Source organism: Panthera leo, chromosome D2 (genome assembly GCF_018350215.1).
Source record: "Panthera leo isolate Ple1 chromosome D2, P.leo_Ple1_pat1.1, whole genome shotgun sequence".
NCBI classification, from domain to species: Eukaryota; Metazoa; Chordata; class Mammalia; order Carnivora; family Felidae; genus Panthera; species Panthera leo.
Genome location: NC_056689.1, coordinates 34,524,775 through 34,552,137, shown reverse-complemented (window position 1 = coordinate 34,552,137; position 27,363 = coordinate 34,524,775). Strand labels below are relative to the sequence as shown.

General features: G+C 35.4%; 1 protein-coding gene and 2 non-coding genes across 10 annotated transcripts in view; 2 read left to right on the top strand and 1 right to left on the bottom strand.

Moving 5' to 3' along the window:
- Positions 1-27,363, bottom strand: part of ADK (adenosine kinase) — a 517,703-nt gene that overhangs the window by 64,446 nt on the left and 425,894 nt on the right. The gene's annotated exons all lie outside the window — the stretch shown is intronic.
- Positions 26,357-26,436, top strand: LOC122202911. The gene has a single exon (XR_006194962.1). It is a non-coding gene; the product is annotated as a small nucleolar RNA U2-19 (small nucleolar RNA).
- LOC122202910 lies at positions 27,002-27,071 on the top strand. Its single transcript, XR_006194961.1, has one exon. It is a non-coding gene; the product is annotated as a small nucleolar RNA U2-30 (small nucleolar RNA).

Here is a 27,363-nt window from a genome sequence, read left to right as displayed (position 1 = left end):
ATCAGCACAGGTTCACAAACATATATACACAAATCTACAGCTTAATGAAGTGTAATACTTTAAGACTCTAGTTAAAAATCACTACACTCAATTCATCATAACTCAGGTAGCCTAGATCTCTTTAAGTTGTGTATATATATTTAAAAATGGCTAACTTTTTTTATATGGATAACAGTGCAGGACTAAAAAAATATTATATCTGACTATTCTAAAATTCTTTAACAGCTTTATTGACGTATGGTTGACATACTATAAACTGCACATATTTAAAGTGTACAATTTGATAAGTTTGAATATGTATACATCCATGAAGCCATCACCACCACCAAGATAATGAACACATCCATCACTTCAAAAAATTTCTTTGTGCTTCTCAGTAAGCTGCTACCTCTTCTTATCCTCTACGGCCCAAGCTATCACTCATCTGGATCCACAGTATCAAAGTTTGATTTGGGTTTCTAATCAGTTACTCTGTAATGATTCAGGTAACACTGCCTGTACTCAGTGGGTTTTTTCTCCATAAATGGATATGTTATTTGAACAACAGAGGTTACTTTCTAGGAAAATTTCGGAGCTACAGATTCATTGAACCAACAGCAGCTTTAAGCATTCTGCTAAGTGCCAGTCTTCTGTGGAGATTGCCAGCCTCGTCATATATTACCACATAATTACAGACTTCCAGCATTAGCTGATAATTGGTGGTTCTTGAAACAACAGTATTTTAAAACAAATGAAAGAGGAATTAATTTGATTATTTAGAATGAAACCTTTGAAACATTCATAGCAATTCTGTTTCTTCTTCAGTTATCCTATATGTATTTGAAGATTTCTTCTTCTTCTGAGTTAAGAAAAACATACATTCAGGTAATTTTTCTTTTCTTTTATAGTTAGTGATTATTCCAATGGTCAACTGGCACAATGATCAATTCTAGGTTGTTGGTTGACTTTTTTAAGAACCTGTGTGAATATCTGATATTCAGAATTTCATTGATTTACTGTTACTCTTCACACATACTTAAAAAAGACCTCCTAGGTATTTTTTTGTCGATTCAGATGAAAAATATCTAGGGTATGTAATTCTTAATACTGAGTTCCCACTTTTTTGTATTATCATGCTTCTAGTCACTTCAATTCAAAATCTTTGGTCACTTTTGTCTTCTTAGTTGCTAAATCCTATTAAACCTTCTTCCGTGATGTCTTTTTGCCTTTAGTAATGTGATCCTTTATCTTTCCAGGTACTTATGCTTAGCTTGCGCTATAGTCATATGAAACATGTCCCCCAGTGCATGATGTTTGACTTTTCTTTGCCCATGCTGTTTCTTCTGCATAGATTTTTTTTTTTTGTCTTTTCTTGGCAAACCTCAACTACCCATCCAATGTTAACTCTTGTATAAATCACTTAGACTCCTCTGTGCAATTAACTGTTCCCCGTTCTTAGGTCTTTAACACTTTAAGCATTCATCTACTACAGCTCTTATTATAAGAAATTGTGATTATTTCTTCACACATCTCTATTTCATATACTCTTGAGTTCCCTGAATATAGACACCACCACATATCCTATACATTACTAGAGCGTGGAACACAGTAGGCCCTCAGTCCCTATATATGGGTTAAATAAATTCTTCTTTTCTGTGAGTTTTCCACCATTCTAATTCAAATCCCTATTGGTGCATTATCCAAATTTTTGCTTCCAAATAGGTCTGCTTGACTGTAACCTCTGCCTCTTCCAGTTGATTTTGTATATTAGCACAGAATTATATTCCTAAACTGCTATTTTGGATCATATAATTTCTCTGCTCAAAACCCTTTAATAACTTCCCACTTCTTTAAATTCAGACCCAACTCTTTAATCAAGCATTCAAGTATCACTGCAATCTAACCCTAAGTTGTTGTTTTATCTTATTTTATTTTATTTACTTTATCATCTATTAATTTTCCTTACACAAACTCTATACTAGTCATATAGAAGTACTTACATTTTCTGGAACATCTTGTAGTTTTTTTTTTTTATTTTTTTTATTTTTTAAACATTTATTTATTTTTGAGACAGAGAGAGACAGAGCATTAATGCGGGAGAGTCAGAGAGAGAGAGGGAGACACAGAATCGGAAACAGGCTCCAGGCTCTGAGCTGTCAGCACAGAGCCCGATGCGGGGCTTGAACTCACAAACCGCGAGATCATGACCTGAGCCGAAGTCGGACGTTTAACCGACTGAGCCACCCAAGCGCCCCACCTTGTAGTCTTTATTTTTGCTACATTATTCTTTAAAAAATAGGTTCTCTATTTTCAAAGTAGACTTTTTATTGAGGTGTAACACATATACAGAAAAGTGTACAAATTGGAAGCCTGACCCTGAAGTATTGACTCAGACTAAATGGAGAGACAGAGAAGGTTCTAGTCATGCCTAATGAGTTCAGCCTGCAGCCAACACCTAGCTAACTACAGCCATACTAGTGACCACTATGAACACCATTAGAAGAACTGCCTGCCTGAGTCTAGCTTTGATTACAGAATTGTGAGAATATAAAACTGCTTTTGTTTTAAGCCACTAATTTGTGGGGTGGTTGGTTACATTGAAATACTCCCTTCTTTGCAATTACCAATCCCCTTCAAGGGTAACCTGACTTCTATTTCCACTGAGTTTATATAAACAAATTCACATAATGTGCAATGTCTTTATTTTACCTTCATCCTCGGAGAAAAATTTTGTTGGATATACAATTCTGGATTGGTAGATTTCTTTCAGCACTTTAAAGATTTTATTTTAAGTTATCTCTACACTCAATGTAGGGCTGGAACTTACAACCCTAAGATCAAGAGTTGCATGCTCTACAGACTGTGCCAACCAGATGCCCCCACTTTTAGCACTCTAGAGATGTTGTTCCACTCTCTTTTAACCTCCATTGTTTCTGATAAGAAATCTGTAATTGTTCATATAGTTTTCCCCTTGTATGTGATGTGCTATTTTGCTCTAGCAACTTTCAATATCTTCTTTTTATTTTTTGGTTTGGTAGTTTGATTATAATATGTTTAGTTTTGGTTTTCTTTGTATTTATTCTGTTTGTGGCTCACTGAGCATCCTGAATCTAAAAGTTCAGGTCTTTGATAAGAACTGGAAAAATTTCAGTCATTATTTCATCAAATATTTCTCCTGACTCATTCTCTCTCTCCTTACCTTCTGGGACTCCAATTACAGAGCCCTTTGATATTGTCCCACAGGTTACAGAAGCTCTGTTCATTCTTTTTCAATCTTTTTTCCCCTCCATTCTTCACACCTGATAATTCCTATAGCTCTGTATTTAAGTTTGCTGGCTCTCCTGTCATCTCTAAATTGCTGAAAGAACATCTATTGAATTTTTTATTTCAGAGATTGTATTTTTCATTTCTACAATTTCCACTTTTTAAAGTTTCCATTTCTCTGCTGAGATTTTCTAAATGTTCATTCATATGAGCAAATTTCCCTTTACATCTTGGAGTACAGTTAAAATAATTGTCTTAAAATTGTGTGCTAATTCCAACATCAGAGTCATTTCAGAGTTGGTCTCTACTGATATCCTTTTTTAAAATTTTTTACCTTTTGAGCTTTTTTATTTGAGTATAGTTGACACACAATGTTATACTAGTTTCAAGTGTATAACATAGTGATTCAACTTCTCTATATGTTATGTTATGCTCACCAGAAGTATAGCTACATCTGTCATCACACAACACTATTATAATATCATTGACTATATTGTCTATGCTATACCTTTTATTACTGTGATGTACTCATTTCATAACTTGAAGCCTGTATCTCCCACTCCTTTTCACCCATGTTGCCCATCCTCCACCTTCTTCCCCTCTGGCAGCCATTAGTTTGTTCTTTGTATTAATAGATCTGATTCAGCTTTTTACCCGATTCTGCTTTTTTTGTTGTTCATTCATTTGTTTTGTTTTTTAGATTCTATATATGAATAAAATTATATAGTATTGTATTTCTCAGTCTGACTTATTTCACATAGCATAATATCCTCCAGATCTTTCCATGTTGTCACAAATGACACAATCCCATCCTTTTTTCTCTTTTTACATTTTTAAAAATGTTTATTCATTTTTGAGAGAGAGAGAGAGCAAGCGGGGGGGTGGGGCGCAGGGAGACAGAATCAGAAGCAGGCTCCAGGCTCTGAGCTGTCAGCACAGAACCCAATGTGGGGCTCGAACCCATGAATGGTGAGATCAGACCTGAGCTGAAGTCGGACGTTCAACCAACAGAGCCACCCAGGTGCCTCAATCCCATCCTTTTTTATGCTATGCAATATTCCACTGTGTGTGTGTGTGTGTGTGTGTGTGTGTGTGTATGTCTGTCTGTTTGTCTGTCTGTCTACCACATCTTACTTATCCACTTGTCTATCAATGGACACTTAGGCTGCCTCCACATCTTGGCTATTGTAAATAATGCCAAAGCTACAATGAATACAGGTCTGCATAAATCTTTTTAAATTAGTGTTTTTGTTTTCTTTGGGTAGATACCCAGTTCCAGTGATTTCTTTTGTTCTTCAGTATACATGTTTCTTTGTATGTCTTATAATTTTAGATTGTATTCTGAGTATTGTACATGAGATGCGGAGTAGGGGTTGGCAAACTACAGCCAGTGGGCAGGTCACCTGATTTGTAAATAAAGTTTTAGCGGAACACAGTCATGCCCATTTGTTTATGAACTTTCTGTAAAGGCTTTTGCATTACAATGGCATGGTTGAGTAGTTGCAACAGAAACCACTTGGCCTATAAGGTCTAAAATATTTAATCTTTAATCCTTTAAGAAGTTTGCTAACCCTATTGTAGACACCAGTCAACTATGTTTCCACAAAGAGGGTTAATTTTTTTTTTTTAATCAAATAGGCAGTTAAACTTGGCTAGACTCAAATTCTAACCTGTCAGTCAGACTACATGCTTTCTATCAAGTTTTAGGCATGCCACTTAATGCCAACTTAGGCTTGCCCTAGAGATAAAAGCCATGAGAGGAAACTTAAGACCATTCCCTTCCTTCAAATATAGATGCCCCTTCAGTTTCCGCCTAATTTTCATTGTTTTTTTAATGTTCCCAGGTAGTTGCTTTTATGATATTTTGTATAGCATTTCAATTGCTACCTGAGGAAAGAATGGGCTGATAGGACCTATTTTTACTGTTAAGTTGGAAGTCAGGATTCACTCTTTCAGGTTTGATTTTGCTCAAAATTATGTTATATTCCTTCATTCATTCTCTTTTCATTCCATATTCCACTGTATTAATATATCACTAATGTATCCATTTTACTGTTTATAGACATTGTATTGTTTCTAATTATTTTGGTCATTACAAATAGTACTGCTATATTTGTTATAGCAAAAGACTAGAAATAAACCAAATAACCAAATGTACATCAGAAGATTAGTAAACTAAGTTGTGCATTAATGAAATGGAATACTATGCAGTCATAAAAATATGGAATGATCTCTAAGATATATTAAGTGAAAAAGGTGTGGAAAAATATGCATTGCTGACTTCCAAAAGAAGCACTGATTGATGCTGGGGAAAAGAACTGAACAGATGAGGAGTAAGATTAGGAAGAAAAATTTCATACTTTGTAAATGTATATTAAAAACAAATTCATAGAAAAACACATATGAATATATTATGTATATCTTCCCATGCTAATAAAACACTTTTCTGACTAATCAATTTCCATCTTACGGATATATTAATAAATTCTCTGTGGTTGAATATGTAGACTAGAATGAATAAAGTCTCTGCAAAGTAATATGGAGAGAGTCCCTGGATATGTTACAAAGTGAAAAAAGCAAAGTACAAAAGAGTACCAACAGTATGCCATCTTTCAAATAAAAAGAAAGGGTAAATAGAAAAATATTCACATATCTGCTCATTTGGGCATAAACAAATTTAGAAATGAAATGTCTATGAACTGTTGATGGATAAATAGAATATTTATATGTAGTAGGTAGAATAATGTCCCTCTAAAATTCATGCCCTTCCTGGAATCTCAAAATGTGACCTTATTTAAAAATAAGCTAGATGTAGCACTGGGTGTTGTATGGAAACCAATGTGACAATAAATTTCATATATTAAAAAAATTAAAAAAAAATTAAAAAAAATAAAAATGAAAATAAGGTAGATGTAATTGCACATGGAATTAATTAAGAGTGTCCTGGGTGCCAGTGTGGCTCAGTTGGTTAAGTGTCTGACTTTGGCTCAGGTCATGATCTCATGGTTTTTGAGTCTGAGCTCTGCATTGGGCTCTGTGCCGACAGTGTAGAATCTGCCTGGGATTCTCTCTTTCTCCCTCTCTCTCTGCTCCTCCCCCACTCGTACTTTTTCTCTCTCTCAAAATAAATAAATACTAAAAAAAAAGAGTGTCCTTATAATAAGAAGTGAGAGAGAATATAGATATAGGGAAGAAGGCTATGTGAAGACAGAGGCAGAAATTGGAGTGATACATCTATAAGCCAAAGACTTATAAGAAATGCCAAGGATTGACTGCCAAGAACCACCAGAAGCTAGGAAGATATAAAGAAGGATTCTTCTCTATAGACTTCAGAGGGAACATGGCCCTGCTGATCACTCTACATGCTGATCTATGGAGACTGTTAGCCTGCAGAACTGTTGAGAGAATAAATTTATGTTGTTTTAAGGCCCCCTGTTTGTAGTAAGTTGTTATTATGCCATGCAATGGAATATTACATGGCAATAAAAAGGAATAAGTTATCGATACATGCTATAATATGGATGAACCTTGAAAACAGTATACTAAATGAAAGAAGCTTATACAAAAGACCATGTATTGTAAGTTTCCATTTTTGTGATTTTCCAGAATAGGCATATGTACAGAGACAGACTAGTGGTTGGAAAGGACTGGGAGAAGTTAGAGAATCTGAGGAGAGAGTTTCTTTTAGAACATAAAAATGTTCTAAATTGATTGTGGTAATGGTTGTACAACTCTGTGAATATACCAAAAAATTGCATTATACATTTTAAATGAGTAAACTGTATGGTATGAGAATTATATCTCAATAAAGCTGTTTGGGGGGAAAAAAGATGAAATATAGGAACATAGAGCCAACCTTAAAACAGACTCTTAACTATAGAGAACAAACTGAGGGTTGCTGGAGGGGAGGTGGGCAGGGGGATGGGCCAAATGGGTGATGAGTATTAAGAAGGGCACTTGTGATGAGCAGTGGGTATGAGAATTATAAAAAAGAAAAAAAAAAGAAATACAAGAAGGATAAATCAGTAACTAATGAGTTCTGCTGCCTCCAAGAAATAGGTGGAAAAGGATGAAAGAATAGGAAAATGGCAAAGGAGAAGTAGGGATGTGGGGAGAGTGATACTTCACTGAGTATATCTTTATAAATAGATACTATGGTATCTACAGAACCATGGTAACTTTCTATATACCATTAAAAAAATTAAAATTAACTAGGATGTGGGGGTAAACTCTTTTGTGTTGCACTGGAGCAGGCAATGTCAGTATGAACCCATATTTTACACACACACACACACACACACACACACACACACACACAGGTGTGTGCACATATTCATATATTTCCTAACTCTACCCACAGAGAAACCTAAGAGTAAAGACAAGCCAGTAGCAATGAGAACAGCTACTGACAAGAAAAGGAACCAGAACTCTTTTCTTTTTTTTTTTAAACTAGTCCGCTCTTTTTTTTTTTTTTTTTTAATTTTTTTTTTTTTTAATGTTTATTTATTTTTGAGACAGGGAGAGACAGAGCATGAACAGGGGAGGGTCAGAGAGAGGGAGACACAGAATGTGAAGCAGGCTCCAGGCTCTGAGCTGTCAGCACAGAGCCCGACGCGGGGCTAGAACTCACGGACCGCAAGATCATGACCTGAGCCGAAGTCGGCCGCCCAACCGACTGAGCCACCCAGGCGCCCCCAGAACTCTTTTCTTTTTAAAGTAGGTCCCAAGCCCAATGTGGGACTCCAACTCAGAACCCTGAGATCAAGAGCAACCCTGAGATCAAGAGTCAGATGCTCTACTGACTGAGCCAGCCAGGCACTCCAAAAGGAACCAGAATTCTGAGAAATGGCTGATTCCATTCATAGGGCAGAAAAACTTGGAGCATCTCATGCCAGAATATAAATAAGTCAAAAAATGATGCCAATATGTCAGAAGAGTAAAGCAGCCAACTTGAAGGCACTTTCAATAGCCAAATCTAGGACAATCTGAGCAAAAAATAAAAAAATAATAGTAATGAATTTTAATCATAGAATATATAAATACCCACAATTCCATAGGATAGAAATAAGTAAATGACTAAACAAATGGGCAGAAAAGAAAGCTCTCCTGACAGAATTCTAATAAACATATAAGGAATAATAAAAATGGATAATCATTATTTGGCTAACGCCACAGTAATAATTATTACTGATCAATAGATGTTAAAATTAGAGCAAAAGTATGATGAGATAAAGAAAAATGAAAGAAAGACACATAACCTTAAAGTATTTTCCCACAAGGTATTTATTCATTAAGAAAGGAGAAATACTAATTTTACAATGGAGAATTATGAGAGGCGCCACCTTAACTAAGTGATCAAAATTAGTATCACCACTACTGGTATCATATGCCTCCTGATATGATACACTAAGAGCATAATTTCATTTTTGTACCTAAAATGTATAACTTGAATTTAATCATGAGGAAACATTAGTCAAACCCAAAAAGAAACTATACAAAGTAACTGTACAGTACTCGTCAAAAGTGTCAAAGTTATGAAAGATAAAGGCAAGACTGAAGAATTATACAAGAATGCAAGAGAATAAGAGAAATTGACTAACTGCTAATGCAATGTGGGGTCTTGGATTGTATTCTAGACCAGAATAAGAACATTTAGTGGGATAACTGGCGACATCTGAATAAGGTTTGTAGTTTATTAATAGTATTTTTTAATATTAATTTCCTGGTTTTGATAATTATACTATGGTTATATAAAATGTTAGTATTTAGGAAAGCTGGGTGAAGGATATATGGAAGATCTCTACTATTTTTGCAGCCTCTTTGCTACAAAATGAGAAGATAAGAATATTAAAATTTTAAGATCAATGATGTTAGGAGTATCCTTGTATGTAAATCTTTGTGCATATGCTAAATTATTCCATAGGATTAATTCCTGTAATGAAAATTATTGAGTCAAAGGATATGCATATTTTAAAGGCTTTTGATACATATTCTCAGGCTGTCACCCAGGAAAGCTGTACAAAATTTCTCCCATCAGTACTGGGTCTCAATTACTTTTCAAATTTCCAAGGGGTACCAGATGACCTCTAATGTCATTTCTAGTTCTTATTTGCATCAAAATCTCACATATAGTGCATAAATCAGTTTATATGTCACTTAAAAAATATACTGTCTTCCTGATTACTAGTGTAAAGTGAACTCATGTTTGCATTATTTCTATAGCCCATTTCTTGGTAAAATTCACATAATGTTTTCTATATATGATTTTCTAGTGTATATCTCACCTGTTTTATTTAAGTATAAACTCTTTGAAGGAAGGGCCATATATCTTTGCTTCCAATGTTACCCCACCACAGTATATGTTATATGTAGCAGTGGTTCAATTCAGCACTGCAGGAGTCGAGTGGCTACTTGCTTCTTACCATAGACATATTCAGATACCTTATTGGTTGATACTTCAAGTCCTATATTGTCTGGATGAGCTCCTTCTTCATTTTGCCCTCCTTATATCTTTCCTGGGTCTTTATAGTTCAGGATGTACTAGCAGAGTTGGGTACCAACTCTAAGCTAGTCCTAACAAGGTCAGGATATGAATCAAGAGTAGGGCATGGAATTACTTTAGACCTCCAAATGTAAGCTATCATGGTCCATCCAAGGCAAAGATTTGTTTTACCTTAGTAAGTTGTCTTCTGCCTTATCAGTCTAGATAGTCTATTTTTAGCCCTGAGTGATTATTCTTCCTAACATTCTAGAGTCCACCTTCTAAAAACTAGATTGCTCTAACTCCAATGCATTTACTAAGGATTTTAGTGTTTGCTTGCTCCTGGCAATCTTTCCTTTCAGAAGACCAATATAGCTCCTTTTATATAAGAACAGACTTCTGTGGGGGCGCTCTGGGTGGCTCAGTTGGTTAAGCATTCGACTTCGGCTCAGGTCATGATCTCCCAGTTCGTGAGTTCGAGCCCTGCATTCTGTGCTGACAGCTCACAGCCTGGAGCCTGCTTCGGAGTCTGTGCCTCCCTCTCTCTCTCTGCCCCTCTACTGCTCATACTCTGTATCTCAAAAATAAATAAACATAAAAAAAAAAAGAATAGACTTCTTTGAATGATACTGATTGCCTCCTGAAAAACAGCTTTTTTCCTCTTCCCACCACCACTTCTAGCTCATGTAATACCTTGGTATGTTCATACCAGAATTGCCGAGACTGCCGTACCCTCAGAGATTGTACTTAAAATCACTTAGTGCCAGATTTCCTACCAACTCCTGTGTCCACACACTTTGTCGCAATATCTGTCGCACCTGAGTTAAGTTTTTCCCAGTCCCTGATGGCTCTGCTTTCCTGAGTTTCCTATTTAACTGATCTGCTATGCTTCCTTCCTGGACATTAATCTAACTTACTATATAATCTACCTTATCAAAGCTTGTAAACTATAGAAACAGCACAAAAGGTCAACACCCAGAACTTTTTTGACTGGCATGATTCATCTAGAGAAAAATTATCACCCTAATAATATCTACTTAATATTTCCATTCTCCTCTGTTTAGGTAAAATTCAGAATAACTGGAAGGGAAAAGTTAGGTATGCTTTGAAGCTGAATTGAAACCACCAAATACGGGAGCGCCTGGACGGCTCAGTCAGTTAAGCATCAACTTCAGCTCAGGTCACGATCTCACGGTTCGTGAGTTCAAGCCCTGTGTCGGGTTCTGTGCTGTCAGCTTGGAGCCTGGAGCCTGCTTCAGATTCTGTGTCTCCCTCTCTCTCTGCTCTTCCCCTGCTCGCTCTCTCTCTCTCTCTCAAAAATAAATAAAACATTAAAAAAAAAAAAAAAGAAACCACCAAATACATAGTAACACATGGAAAACGGAGCTGTAAAGAGATCCCAGATTAAATGTCAGTACTGTCAATGGTGACAAATGCTTTTATGCTTTATAGATAAGCTTACAAGTAGGACGGTGGGTTGGGCTGTTGTTATCACGTGTGAAAGAAACCTAATGACCCCCATTATGATCTACTTATGCTGACATACCAACAAGCAGGTTTCTAAAAGTTTACTGCAGCTGAATGTTCAGTTAAGGTTTAATATATTTATTGAACATATACTAATATATCCATTTAATATATAATATAGATTTACCATATTAATATATTTAATAAATATGTTATTATATATAATAACATTTTTTCCCCTAAATGGTTCTTTGTACTTATAAAACATCCAATAAAAAAAATCTAAATGTAGATATCTTTGATAGAGGAATGTGAAGATACAAATGGATAAAGTCTAAGGCTATTTCAAAATAAAGCTTTTTTGATTACCTTTTGTGTCAAATTCTCAAAGTAGCTAGAGCCGAGGCTCTTTAAATCTATACGGATTTGCTATAATGGTTTATGCTTTAAATGCTTTAGCAGATTCCAGAACAGCTGACTGTAAAACTATTTATTTGCTCATAACAAAGAACACTGTTGATCTTTCACAATAACCATGCTACGATCTGTAATTTATGGTGGAAATATAATGGTTAATCCTACTGCAAGACACAGAAAGTCAAGGCCATGGTTTACTTCCTAGAACTCATGGGCATATTCAGATTAACCAGCAGTTTAGACAGAAATATGAACCTTGCTTGGGATCTGTGTAACTGTTTCAGGGAACTACATCTTTTAGTCTAGGCCTCCACTCATTGTTCCTCATCCAATCTTCCTTAAGACCTAGATACATTCTAGATATTTAAGCTACACCTAGAAGGCATAAGACCATTTTAAAACAGTTTCATTAAAATATTAGTCACAGAAAGAACACTGTTCAATAGAAAATTCAATGACAAAGATGTATAAGAAAAATTTTACAAAAAATTCACCTTGAATCATAGAATATAATCACATTATACAGCTTATAAATGTAGACTCTTTAGTGAAGACATATTGTTATTGCTCCTATTTTATCATTTACTTATTAAACCCTAAACCAGGAATATCTCCTGGAAATGGAGACATTTCTCTGTTATCTGCTGATTCTATATAGATTTTTAAATGGAGTGAATATAGTTTATTTTATTTTAAACATTATTTTGAACTTCTATTCCTAGCTTCCAGTGTTTACTATCAATATTTGTGTAATTTTATTAACAGCTATACTATCTCTTAATTTAGTGCCAACTGCAAATTTTATTAATGGGTTACTTACTCTTTTTCCTTAATTTAAGGGGGAAAAAAAGCTTAATAAAGCCAGTCCAGCAGCAATTCTTTTAGAAAGCACGTTAGTATGAAATGTCTCCATGACTGAATTCATTACCCTTTTGCATTAGTCTTTGTTTATCATCTTTAAACCAACCCAATCTTTATTAATTTTCTAAGGCATTTTCCCTAGTGCTCTTACCATGATTTATATATGGCTCTTTTTCTCTATCTACAATTTTCCAAACCCTATCAAATTTGTCTCACTCTAACCCCATGGGTTTGTTCATTACTAATACCTTTTAGAGGGATTATTGCAGCTTTTATTCCTGGCATTTAATAAAAAAAAAAAAATCTTCATGTTTAGTATCTGCTGATCCCTCAGAAACAGGGCTTTATAAACAAATAGAAGTGCATTATGATAAACTGACCACAAGATGTTTCTCAGCCCAAATGATTGCTTCTCTCTCTGTATGTACTCTAAGCACTTAATCATGTACTGCCCAGCATAGCATTCAAAGGCCTACCACAACTTACCATTCATGCCTACCCACAACTCTCTCCCCAGTATTTGATATTCTCTGTGATACATCATACCTTTTATGGTCTCTTTGCTTATTGATCTTCTTATTCCATTAATTTATATTCCTTTGTAATCTCAACTTGCCAAATATGAACTATATTCTTCAAAGCCTAGTTAAGATATCACTTCCTTTGTGAAACTTTTCCCAATTTCTTGAGCCTTTTGTTCTATAAACAGTTCATAAAAGTCGTATACTACTTTTCAAATTGTGTTAGTGGATTATGTCTCTCCTAGATTTCAAGGAATAGAGTTTTTGCCTTATTTATCTTTAAAACTACAATTCTTGACACATAGTAGGCACTCAGTAAAACCATACTGATTTGAGTTCATTTGTACTGTTACTTTACTGTTTTATCTCTTTGTATCTTGCCTCTCTGACTTGTCCTATTAGCGATTCTCAGATTTCTTTAAGTTCTATATTACCCAGCATATTCTTAGCATATGATCAAGAATCTTTGAGTTAGAAGAAATGTTAGAAATAGTACAGTCCAAAAACTCAGCCAATACAGAATTCATTTTACTAAATACCTTTGCTTAACTGTCTATAATAATAGGCATGACAATATGGACTGGTTTGCTCCCGATAGCCCAAGAATAAATAATGGCACCCACTTTCACTCTCACTCTCAAAAGTATTGAAGTTTTGTTGATAAATGTTATGGTCATCTTAATAATGGTCATCTTGATGTACTTTCTCACAAGTACTGGATAGCTGAACAATCCTAATTATTGTATCCTTTGAATTCTGAACCATGTGGATGTACTGCCTATTCATAGAACATTAAAAACAAATTTCTCCTTTGTAAGGTAGATGAGAATAGAGTTCTAGGACTAAATGAAATAGTTAAGAGTACAAGGAAAATTTAGGGGTGCCTGGGTGGCTCAGCTGGTTAAGCGTCTGACTTCTGATATCAGCTCAGGTCATGATCTCGCAGTTTGTGGGTTCGAGCCCCACATTGAGCTCTGTGCTGACAGTGCAGAACCTGCTTGGGATTCTCTCTCTCTCTCTCTCTCTCTCTCTCTCTCTCTCTGCCCCTTCCTGCTTGCACTGTCTCTCACTCTCAAAGAAATAAAAATAAATGTTTAAAAATAGAAAGACTGCATTTTAAAAAAACAGTACAGGGAAAATTTAATATAAATAAATTGAATAGGTGGCTAAGTGCAAAATGATTAATTTGACAAAAAACTAGGACATTTTCTTGAGATTTTAGATTGCTTATTAAAACAGAAAGGCACTGAATATAAGAACTTAAAATAGCTTAATAGTTTCTCTCACAGATGAATATAGGGGAAGGGAAGGAAAAATAAGATAAAAATAGAAAGGGAGGCAAACTATAAGAGATTCTTAAATATGGAGAACCAACTGAAGGCTGCTGGAGGGGAGGGGAGTGTGGGGATGGGTTAAATGGGAGATGGGCATTAAGGAGAACACTTTTTGGGATGAGCACTGGGTGTCATATGTAAGAGATAAATCACTGGGGTTCTACTCCTGAAGCCAAGACCACATTGCCTCAATAGAAGCCGAGAAAAGCTAAATAAACTTGAAGGGCCAAGATAAAACAATAGGGGGAAATCCTCAAGAATAGTGGCTTCTATTTGTGCTACTTCAAGGGTCAATAAGCATCAAAAATGATGTAAGTTTCTAAAGAAGTTTAATTAGGATAAACTGTCTTGGCTAAGGCTTAAAGGAATAAGGCGAGAATTAAGTCTTCATTTAAGTACAGTTTTCAATATCCAATGAGCAACTGTTTTATTCTTTTTAACCAAAGAAAATTCTAACTTTTCAGTTATCTGAATCAGATTTTTTCTGCTACACCTCCAAAGATTTTTATCTGAGCCAGAAACATGCATGCCGTGCTTCAGCCAAAATAAAATTCTGCCGCCAAGCTGTAATGCTCTGAAAAATAAATTTTGGAGTCTAATTGAATTTCAGAAGAATCACTCACTGGGTACAAACAATAATTATTCTGAAAAACATTTGGTAATATACTTCCTAGATGAATATCCATTTATAATATATTTTCAAGTGCTTTAAATTATAGAAATTGATTATTTGGAGTTTTGTAAGAAGATGGATACATTCTCTAAGAACCATTTAAGTTAATGCATACATATACATCTATAAATGTGTAGGTAAATGTAGCTATATCATCTAGATATCCATTCACATATACATAATGCATTTATAATATACATATACATACTTCCACATGAGAATGTTTTATCCAGCTCTAAAAAAGTCTAACGAAAAGTCTTAAAATTGGAAATTATTTGGCTGAAGCTCTGAGAAACACAGTTAACCAAATATCTACTAGATCATACATGGATTTTTCTTGAGCCAAAAGGTCTCTGGATGTATTCCTATAAGAAGATTTATCTTACTAACATCTATTGGTATTGATCTAATGGTTAAGTATAATGAAGGAGCAGAAAGTAATCCTTTAAATATACACATTCTGAGATACACTATAAGCCAGGTTTTTCCCAACCTTGGCATTACTGGTATTTTGTGCCAGATAATTCTTTGTCATGGATGGCTGTCTTATGCATTATAGGATTGTTCTCTATCTACTAGATACCAGTTGAATCCCCCCATTCTCTACTGTCCACCCAGTGGCGACAACCAAAAGTGAGGGGAAAAAATGCTTCTAGTTGACAATCACTGCTATAAATAAATGAGGCAATGTAATATAAAACAGATTAGACTAGACTGGGATTTAAGAGGTTCTGATCCAGGCTTTTTGGCTCTGATTTTGGGATCTTGGGTAAATTACTGAATCCAGCCATTCTCAAAGTAGGTTATGGATGGCAGTATTGCTAAATCATCTAAGAGCCTTATATGACAGATGAATCCACTTAACTTTCTTAGGCCATGAACTGGGAGATCATGAAGTGAACTGAAATCAAGACTCGGCATCTCAACTGACTGAGCAACCCAAGCACCTCTAATTTTTTTTTTATTTGAGAGAGAGAGAGAGCATGAGCGGGACAGAGGGGCAGAGGGAGAGAGAGAATCCCAAGCAGGCTCCACGTTCAGTGCAGAGCCCAACGCAGGACCTGATCCCATGACCCTGGGATCATGATCTGAGCCGAAATCAAGAATTGGACGCTCAACCGACTAAGCCACCCAGGAGCCCCTTTCTATTTTATAATAAAAAATATTGACTAGGGGCTTTAATTTAGACTCTAATGCCATAGCTTATGATAAACCAATTCCTATACTATAACAGTCAGAAAAGTTGCAAAATAAATAAACAGATGAAGGTATGAGAGAGCTGTCAAAGTAGCCAAGACTTGAGATAAAATTCCTGACGTAGAAAACCTTAAAGAGCTAGGCTGGTATTTTAAAAGTTGATTTTCCCTTCAGGACATTTGCAAATTCTTGGCTGGGTTAGAGGTTGAGAATCTAGGTAAAGGGCTCTTAAGAAGAGGCAGAGAAGCCAATAGAGCTTTTGACAATCTCCAGCGTTGCTGAGACAAAATTGGAGATTGGGGCTGCCAAGGCAGTAAGAAATGAGGTGCCACATTCGTGAAGAGAAGGGAACATATGGATTAAGTCTGACACTCAGGGGTCTTCTCCTTTGAGATATTTGCCAAATTTGTAATGTTACAGAACAAGAATGTAAGACACTAAGCAAAAGACCTCTACAAGGTAGAGTAGTAATTTTAGCAGTTGTATGGTGCCAACAACAACCTATCAAGGAGTGTGGACCCTAGTAAATACTGTAGGATTTCAGTTGAGATTTCAGGAGAGCTATAGTATAGGAATGGAGGCAAATTAGAAGCCTTACAAAAACTGTAACCCAACCTTGAGTCAGCTCAATCCTTGATGTATCTACTCTAGCTGTTTTGTATAAAAAGATAATACCATCAACAGAAATGCTATAATTTATTACAGACAATATTTAGCATTTAATGAAAAATTATCAGGCAAACAAAAATATAAGCCCCCCCCCCCCAAGAAGACAAAAAACTAGACTCACAGACGACTGAGATATCATAGTTTTTGGACATGAAATTTATTATTTTTTTGAACGTGTGATTAACAGGTTCAAAAAAAATGACAAGGTAGATTAACATCGTATAGAACTGGCAGCAATAAAAAAGAATCAAGTAACATAAAAAAATAAGAAATTTGACTATTGAAATAAAGAACTCAATAGATGTGTTGAAATGCAGATTGGACAAAGTAGAAGAGAGAGGACAGTTAAGTTACAAATCAGTACAAATATATATGCTGCTGATTTTCCCACTGTTGTCCCAGGTAAAAACTGACAATGGGGAACAACTGATTGACTTTTAAGGGGATTCAGGTGGAACATACTTGGTGTTTAAGCTAATTTAAGTTTGTTGGTTTAATTAAGATAGACATGTCTTTGGGTTATCAGCATTAAATATGAAACTTTTATTCTACCTAGGTTTGTAAAGGTCAAATAAGCTCATGTTTTCTCTGTTGCAACTTGTTACCAAAAAAATGACTTAAAATAATGGTTAATTTTGTCTGTCTCAAAGTTTTCAAGGGTAATTGTTAAGATAGCTTTCAGTCTTTGGTAACCTGAAACTTAAAAGTTTTGCGTGCATGATAAATGGGATTGAATTCATTGAACATCTAGGTCTTTTTCAAATAGAATGGAATGCTAAAACATTAATTAATGAAAACAGATTTTGCTTTTGACTTCTTATTGCAGAGAAACTAAGGCTATTTTGGTCTGTTGGTAAACATGCTTTGTGCTTAAGTGGTTCATAAGTTTGCCACCTAAAGAATTCTGGTGTAACAGTTCACAATTGGTTACTACTAAGTTTTCACTGGAGACTAAGGTTTCTAAGAGTTAAAATTCTGCTAAATATAATTAAGACTGATGGAAATAAGAAAAGCAACTCTGTATGTAAAAAAGTAGGAGATGTGTAAGAAAGATATAAGGAATGGAAATAGATTTCTGTGGAAGGTAAAAGAAAAAGAAAGTAATTTTGTCCTAAATGAGACTGGTTGTTTGAAGAAAAATGGCTTGGGACAAAATGTGAAGGCAAAGTAAAGTTGTAGAAATTCTTGAAGGGAAATCTTTGGAAAGGTTAGGTTGTGTGGTTAGGACAGACTAAGGTTGCAATGAATGGATTTTAAAAGTACACTGGTGGGAATGCAAACTGGTGCAGCCGCTCTGGAAAACAGTGTGGAGGTTCCTCAAAAAATTAAAAATAGACCTACCCTATGACCCAGCAATAGCACTGCTAGGAATTTACCCAAGGGATACAGGAGTACTGATGCATAGGGGCACTTGTACCCCAATGTTTATAGCAGCACTCTCAACAATAGCCAAATTATGGAAAGAGCCTAAATGTCCATTAACTGATGAATGGATAAAGAAATTGTGGTTTATATACACAATGGAATACCAAGTGGCAATGAGAAAGAATGAAATATGGCCTTTTGTAGCAATGTGGATGGAACTGCAGTGTTACGCTAAGTGAAATGTCATACAGAGAAAGATACCAAATGTTTTCACTCTTATGTGGATCCTGAGAAACTTAACAGAAGACCATGGGGGAGGGGAAGGAAAAAAAAAAGAGAGGGAGGGAGCCAAACCATAAGAGACTTTTAAAGACTGAGAATAATCTGAGGGTTGATGGGGGTTAGTAGGGAGAGAAGGGTGGGTGATGGGCATTGAGGAGGGCACCCGTTGGGATGAGCACTGGCTGTTGTATGGAAACCAATTTGACAATAAATTTCATATTAAAATAAAAATAAAAAAATAAATAAAAGTACACTGGTATGAGGTTAAAATTCTGCTTTTCTCTCTGTTCAAAAGATAAAGTTTTCTTGGATTATTCTGCTCTTGATTAAAAAAAATAATAATAGGGGGTGCCTGGGTGGCTCAGTTGGTTAAGCGGCCGACTTTGGTTCAGGTCATGGTCTCACAGTTCATGGGTTTGAGCCCTGCATTGGGCTCTGTGCTGACAGCTCAGATTGGGCTCTGTGCTGATAGCTCAGAGCCTGGAGCCTGCTTTGGATTCTGTCTGTCTCTCTCTCAAAATAAACAAACATTAAAAAAAGTTATAAAAACAACAACGACAACAACAATAATAATAATAAGCAAAGGTATTTTTTTCTCTTGTCTGCCAGGAAAACCAAAGCTTTATGTTTTAAATATTTAAGTTTATGCTTTTATTTGGTCTTTGGTTTCTTGGTTAAAACTTATCAATGTCAAAGGAGCTAAGTTTTGGTAACAACTATATAACCCTACATATTTGCCTTTGGAATTTCCTATTGCCACCTTGGTTAAATAAATAAGATTTGTAATCCTATTTAGGATGTCCTTTATAACTTTCTAAGGTTTTAACTTCCCAGGATTTAAATTGTAATGAAGTCTTTGACCAATTAAGGCTTGCTTATTTGGTATGTTATGTTACTCTGTAAGCCCTGTCAAACAAATAATGATAAACCTTAGGCTGTACTGCTTGGGTAAATGCCATAACTATTCTAGGGATTATATGCAATTCCTAAAATTTTAATATGTTCTGGTATAAGGTTTTCACTTAACATTCTAAGTATTTAAGTGTTCTGTGTCACAGAAATAACTGGATTACCTTGTCAATTGCATCACGACGACTCATATCACATTGTTAACCACGTCCATTTTTGAGTTCTATCATTTATAATTAATTGTTCTGATGCTTTAGCAAAACATGTTTCATCTTTAAGGGCTTTAAGGACAAATATAGGTATTTGACATCTTTATGATTAATACTAAAATGGCTAGAAATTTCCAGAACTAAAAAGCTGCATTCAGATTGAACAAGAATTAGTAACATGGGACTAAATGAACTGAAGAAGATGGTTATAGTTCTGTGACTTTTGTTTTGAAGTATTGCTGGTTCTCTAATGTTTGCCCTTCCAGATTAAGGAAACATTCTCTTAAGATACCCATGATATACAATAATAGGATAAAGTATTCCTCTGTAAACAAACTAAAGCATTTAACTTTTCTACCTGAACCCTCTGAAATTCACAAACTCTCAACAAGTGTTCTTTCTTTCATGCCAATTACAGTTACTTGCATAAGTTCAATGGAAATACTGGTTATTTTAACAAAACTTTGACTGGAATGTCATATTTGAGAGCAACATGCATAGACTCAGATATGACTATACAGCTTTAAGGAACTAAGGTTGACTTTATGAAACATGGAGCCAATCAAGCCCCTTGGAAATGTTGGCCTGATACCTTGCTTATAGAGTTCCCAGCATCCTTACCAGGTGAGTAAAGAATGTCACTTCTTAAGAAACCTCAGGATATCTTGGGGACCTGGAGAAGAGGAATTCTCCCAAATCTGTAGGTATTGCAGACATGGCTTGGCTTCTGGCCTACAGAGGCTACTAAAAGTCAATCTAGAGATTCCTTACAAAAAGTGCCAGCAAAGCAATTATAAAAGATCTATATGACCAATAGCTGTTCTTGCTGTACTTATGTAAATAATTAGGTCAAGGTAAAAATTGTAGTTGTTTTACAAATGAATTAGTCTTGATTTGGCTACCTCAAAAACAGAGGTGATTCCAGAGAGAAAAACTATGCTTTAGTAACACACCTTTATGGATACTAAATCCTAGTTCTGATTGTCTTTAAATGTTTGTTGTTTGTGTAAGCTGAAGAATTTGAGGTAAATTTTAGAAAAATTGTCACCGTAGCATAGGTATGGACAATCTTCTTGCTTGTTATTCTGTGGCAATAATAACAGGACCCCATGGACATATGATTATTTAAACAACTGGAAAATGGGATGGATTCCCCCAACAATTGTATATGAAAAGTCTTTTTTCACTGTAGACTTATCAATAGATAAAGACTATAGTGCTTTATTAAATTATTCAATTAAGGCTGGGTTAATTCATAAATCTCTAAATATTCAAACCATATCCTTCCTAAACTTGAACTGACAGTTCCTAAAAACCCACCCCATATAAACCCAAAAGACCTGGTTTATTTAAAGGAGTTAAAGTCTAATATACCAGGGGATTTAATCCAAAATGCAAGGGCCCCTAGTCATATTATGTACTCCCACAGCAGTAAAGTTATAGAGGCACTCTTCATGGGCTTCTATATCTAAAGTAAAACCCATACCTCCTTCGCGGGAAACCAAGAAGCAAACTAATGTGTCTTTCTTATTCCTGTGAACCTGTGGAGGACCTCAAACTCCTCTCATTATGGTTGTACCTTTCTTTTTCATTCTCCTTTCCTCAATTTATACTGACAATTCCTTCTTAAAATGGGTCATTCAAAAGGATCACCACAGACATTTAAATTATAAACCAGAAAAATCCATCTGATTCCTGCTGCCTGTTCCTATTCCATCTGAGGATGCTTCAAGCCTGACATCTAAAAATCTTCTCACTGGCAGCACTGACAGACACTGGGTTTGTAATTTGCTCTAACCATTAACCTATATTTTTCTTATTTCCATAAAAGTACCTCTTATTAATTACTTGATTGCTTACTGAACAGAGTCTATATGATAGCTATACACCACCTGTTATACTGTTAATACCTTCAGTGACTGTCAATAACATTACATTACTAAATACTAAAAAAAAGTCAAATGCATAGAACAGTTCTACAAAATAAAATGGCATTAAATGTTTCAACTGCTGCACAAGGCAGAACCTGTGTTCTCATAAAAATAATGCTGTGTATACATTCCAGATTACCACAACAATATTTCCAGATTTCTAACTGACATGAATACTCGAATTGGTGCTTTAAACAATCCCTCTCCGTCCTTTAGTGAGTGGTTTAACTCCTGGACTGGAGGATTATTGTCAAATACCAAAGGACTTTTATTGGGGTTTCTTTATTCTCATTATGTTTTGCTGTTTTCTCCCTCGTATCTCCGCCTGGTACCAAGACTCCATCACTACAACTTCAAACCAACTAATGATACTAATGAACTCAAGGAGGTTCATGTATGTTGCCCACCTTGGATTTAGCTGCCTCCACCTTTTGTAACTCCCCTATGCCTTCCCAAACTGACCAATATTAACCCATATAGGCAGGGACGTCTCTATGTCCTTACTCAGCAGGAAGATGCTACAGAAGATGAGATCTTTAACCTTCAACAACCTTAAAGATTTAAGGGTCAAAATTGTTTAGGAGCGTTATGATGAGGGAGCATAGGCAGGCTGAGGGCAAAGTACAAGCTAGCACCCCTCCTTTCCAGGTGGGATATGTGTGATATTCCTCGGACCCTCTCAGGTACCCAAAAAAACCCAAGCAAGTACAAAAAACAAATGGTTAAACTGATAAGAGTCTACACCAGTTTACAAGAAAAAGGCAATCCCATCAATAGCCCGAAGTCCAGGAACTCCCTACATCTTAATGTTAATGCTTTGCTAGAGGGAAAAACAACCTTAGCTTGACAATAGGTAGGCCTCCAGTAATCTGTGAGTCTTTAGCATATGAAAATCTCTTTAGCAACCTCCCTTTTGATTTTACCTCCCCCAAGTCCACAGTATATAACCAGCCATTCTTCACAACCCCAGTGCAGCTCGCTCTTTCTGTCCATGGGTCCTGTCCCCGTGCTTTAATAAGAATCACCTTTTTGCACCAAAAACAAAACAAAACAAAACCCTCCCCACACACAAAAAAACAAAAAAAACAAAAAACCCCACAAATATATATGCTGAAACTGGAGGAAAAATGATAAAAATACAAAAAAAGATCATAAATGACATATGGGACACAATAAAAAAGGCCTAAGATTTGTGTAACTGGTGTCCCAACTGGAAGGAGAGGAATGCAGTATCTAAAGAGATAAAATCTCCCAAACTAATAAGAGTCATCAACCATACATTTGTGTAGGCAAAAGAAAAATGATAAAATAATTCATAATTATTCAGATAAAAACATGGAAATGTAGGAAGAGAAGAAAAACAATGGAAAAAGTAAAATTCAATTGCACAAATATTTTGTCACTACAAGGCATTAATAATTAATGTGACTGACAATAATACAAAAGGTTGGAAGTCTTAAATGGAATTGAAATGTTCTAGGACCTACCATTGTATGAGAAGTGGCAAGCCTTATAGTTTATATTTGACTCCAATATGTCAAGCATACATTTTGTAATTTTTAGGGTGAACATCAAAAGGATATACAACTACCAAGCAAATAAAAAAGGAAATGAGAATAAAAAATACTTGATCAATCCAAACGAAGCAGGAAAGAAGAAAAAAAAAGAAGATAAACTTGTGAGACAAATAGAAAAAAAAAAAGAGTAATATGTGAGATATGAATCCAATTATATGAGTAACTTATATTAAATATCAACAGATTCCAATTAAAAAGTTGCCAGAATGAATTTAAAAGATAATAAAAAGTGCATTTTGATTACAAAAAAAATCTTATATTTAGGGACATAGAAAGTTTGAAAGTAAAGGGATGGAAAAACCATGCAAATACTAAAACAACATAAAGCCTGTATAGTTATACTAATAATAGATACAAATCTCAATCATAGCAGGACACTTTAATTAATGTCTCTCAGTAACTGATAAAACAAGTAGACAAAAACTAAATAAAAATATAAATGATCTGGACCACAAACTTACCAAACTTGACCTTATTGTATATACAAAGACTATATTAAAGAATGTCAGCATATACATTGTTTTCAAATGCACAAAGAAGATGGATAAAATTGACCATATGATGTGCAGTAAGACAAAATTTCAATAAATTTTGAAGAACTAAAATCATTCTGCATGTCTGACCACAATGGAATTAAACCAAAAATCAGAAACAAGAAGATAATTAGAAAATCTCCAAATATATTCTAGATATTTAAAAATTAAATAAAACTTCCTAAATAACATATGGATTAAAGAAGAAATCACAATAGGAAATGGGAAATAATTTGAACTGAATATAATGAAAACAGACATACCAAAATTTGTAAATAAAACATGGAGAAAATAGAAGAAAAAAAGTATCTGAAAATTTAAAAAGTAAAAAACAAATATTCAGTAGAAAAAAATCAACAAAGGCAGAGTTGGTTATTTTTTATTAAACAAATTTTTTTTAATGTTTTACTTATTTTTGAGACAGACAGCATGAGCAGGAGAAGGGCAGAGACAGAGGGAGATACAAAATCCTTAGCAGGCTCCAGGCTCTGAGTTGTCAGCACAGAGTTCAACGCGGGGCTTGAACCCATGAACTATGAGATCATGACCTGAGCCAAAATTGGAGGTTTAACCAACTGAGCCACCCACGCACCCCTAGAGTTGGTTCTTTATAAGACTATTAAATTGATAAACCTTGGGGCGCCTGGGTGGCGCAGTCGGTTGAGCGTCCGACTTCAGCCAGGTCACGATCTCGCGGTCCGTGGGTTCGAGCCCCGCGTCAGGCTCTGTGCTGACGGCTCGGAGCCTGGAGCCTGTTTCCGATTCTGTGTCTCCCTCTCTCTCTGCCCCTCCCCCGTTCATGCTCTGTCTCTCTCTGTCCCAAAAATAAAAAAAAATAAAAAAAAAAAAAAGTTGAAAAAAAAAAAAAAAAAAGAAAAAAAAAATTGATAAACCTTGTCATGGCCATGAAAATTTGCCTCTCAGATGTGCCAGGTGGAGCTATGCTCTGAAATTCACCACTGCATTCATACTGAGGCCACATTCGCCAGGAGCACAACCGAAACAGTATGGAGACCTATTCTGGAGATATGTGGGACTCCTTTGGGCAACTTTGCTTATGGGGCAACTTTGGTTTGAGGACTCCTCTCTGGCCTTGTCAAAACTTAACCATATTGTAATCTATGCCTCTTCCTGCCCAACCTTCCTTCACTGCAACACAGGGGTCAGACCTGTACCACAATTTGACAGGTCTCCCTGCTTCCTCTGGCCCATAACTTATCTTGCCTTACAGGTGTTTCCTTCAATAAATCTCTTGATAATCTAACATCATCTAGGCATTAACTTCTTTGAAAATTAAAATTAAAATAAACTTCTAGGGAGAGTGATCAAGGAAAAGAGAAAGAGCATAAATTTAATTCCAAGATTAAGAATTAAAAAGGGAATATCACTATAGATCTGCCAGTATTTAAGAAGATGAGAGAATATTATAAATAATTTTATGTTGGATGAAAGAGACAAATTCCAAGAAAAATACAACTTTACAAAACTAACATAGGATGACTGGGTGGCTCAGTCTGTTAAGCGTCTGACTTTGGCTCAGATCATGATCTTGCGTTGAACAAGTTTGAGCCCTGCATGGGGCTCTGTGCTGACAACTCAGAGCCCAGAGCCTGTTTCAGATTCTGTGTCTCCCTCTCTCCCACTCATGTCCTGTCTCTCTCTCAAAAATAAATAAAAACATTAAAAAAAAATTTTTTTTTTAAAACCTGACATAGAAAGAAAAAGAAAAAAAATGAACATTCCTATTCAATTAAAAGAATCTGTAATGAAAAACCATCCAATGAACTATTCTCTTGATATTCCCTGATATTTTGATGGGTGAGCTTGTTTAAATTTTTACATAAAAACAACCTCAAGCTTATAAAACTCTCCCAGAACAGAAAAAGGGTACTTCCTAATTCACTTAATAAGGTCATCATAATGTTCATACCTAAACTAACAATGATGTTACAAGAAAGGAAAATATGAAACAAACTCTTTCATAACAACACTGCAAAAATCTAAGAAAAATATAATCAGATCAAATCTGATGATATATTAAAGGAACACCATGACTATATTGGGATTATCCCAAGAATGCAAAGATGGTTTACCATTCCAAAATCAAGCTATGATTCACACATTAAAAAGGGGGTGGGAGGGGAAGAAAAATTATACAGTAATGTTTAAGAGATGCAGAAAAGTTATTTGATAAAATTCAACATCCTTTCATGACTAAAAATATCTTACCATCATCAAAAACAAAACTCTTTGCAAACTATTAATGAAAGGAAACTTCCTTAATCTGTTAAAGAGTATTTGTAAAGAGACTACCACAAACTGCATCCTTTTTGATGAAATACTGAAGGCTTCCCACAGGAGACTGGAATAAGACAAAGGTACTCACTACAACCATTTCAACTGTACTCATATTCATTGTGCTTCACTGTGCTGATAGTGCAGTAAGAAAAATTAATAAAATAAATACCAAGATTGGGAAAGAAGTGAAATTGTCATTATTCACAAATGATATCATTATATACATAGAAAATCCAAAAGAATCAACAGACTTATTATTACAATTAATAAATGAAAACGTCATTATAAAAAATTTATATACCAGTAAAATACAAACAGAAACTGAAATCTAAAAAGATGCCATTTACAAATGGATAGCATCATTCCGAGATCTGCTCTTTACCGAAATGGATCAATGATGAGAATAGATAAATCGAAGCATCAGAAGACTTTCCAGTGTCTCTGATGCGTGATCTCTGTATTTCTCTCTCTTTTTTTAAGTTTATTTATGTTTGAGAAAGAGTGCTCGCAAGAGGGGAAAGGGCAGAGAGAGAGGGAGAGGGAGAATCCCAAGCAGGCTCTGTGCTACCTGAGCTGAAATCAAAAGTTGGATGCTTAACCTACTGAGCCACCCAGGTGCCCCTGATCTCTGTAGTTCTGAGGAGCAAAAGTAATTTAAAACAATAAGGGCTTGTGTCTGGAGTTGTGAGGGTGTGTGTGGATCTGTGTGTATAAAGATGAACAGTAGAGGGGCTCCTGGGTGGCTCAGTTGGTTAAGCTTCCGACTCTAGGTTTTGGCTCAGGTCATGATCTCACGGTTTTGTGAGTTTGAGCTCTGCATTGGGCTCTGTGCTGACAGTGCAGAGCCTGCTTAGAATTCTCTCTCTCTCTCTCTCTCTCTCTCTCTCTCTCTCTGTCCTTCCCCTACTCACACAGTCTCTGTCTCTCTCAAAGTAAATTAAAAAAAAAAAGTGACAGTGGATAACTGAGGACTTATTGATGGAGGAATGAGATTGGAAGTAGATATGTGTGTGTATGAAAGACTAGTCAGTTCTCAGCAATGATGAAAAGGTTTTACTACTGACTTCTATAATTATGAGTGTTTTTACACTTGATCTCAGCTCAGAATTAATTAAAAAAAAGGATAGCATCAAAAATAATAAGAGGGGTGCCAGGCTGGCTCAGTCAGGAGAGCATGTGACTCTTGATCTTGGGGTTGTGAGTTCAAGCCCCATGTTGAGTGTAGAGCTTACTTAAAAAAAATACAAAAAACAAATAATAGGAATCTTATAAAATCTAGGTATCTTATAAAAGTTATATATGTGAGACCATTACACTGAAAAAACTAACAGTTTGAGAAAAATTAAAGACCACCTAAATTAATAGAGACAGATACTCTTATGGATTAGAAAACACA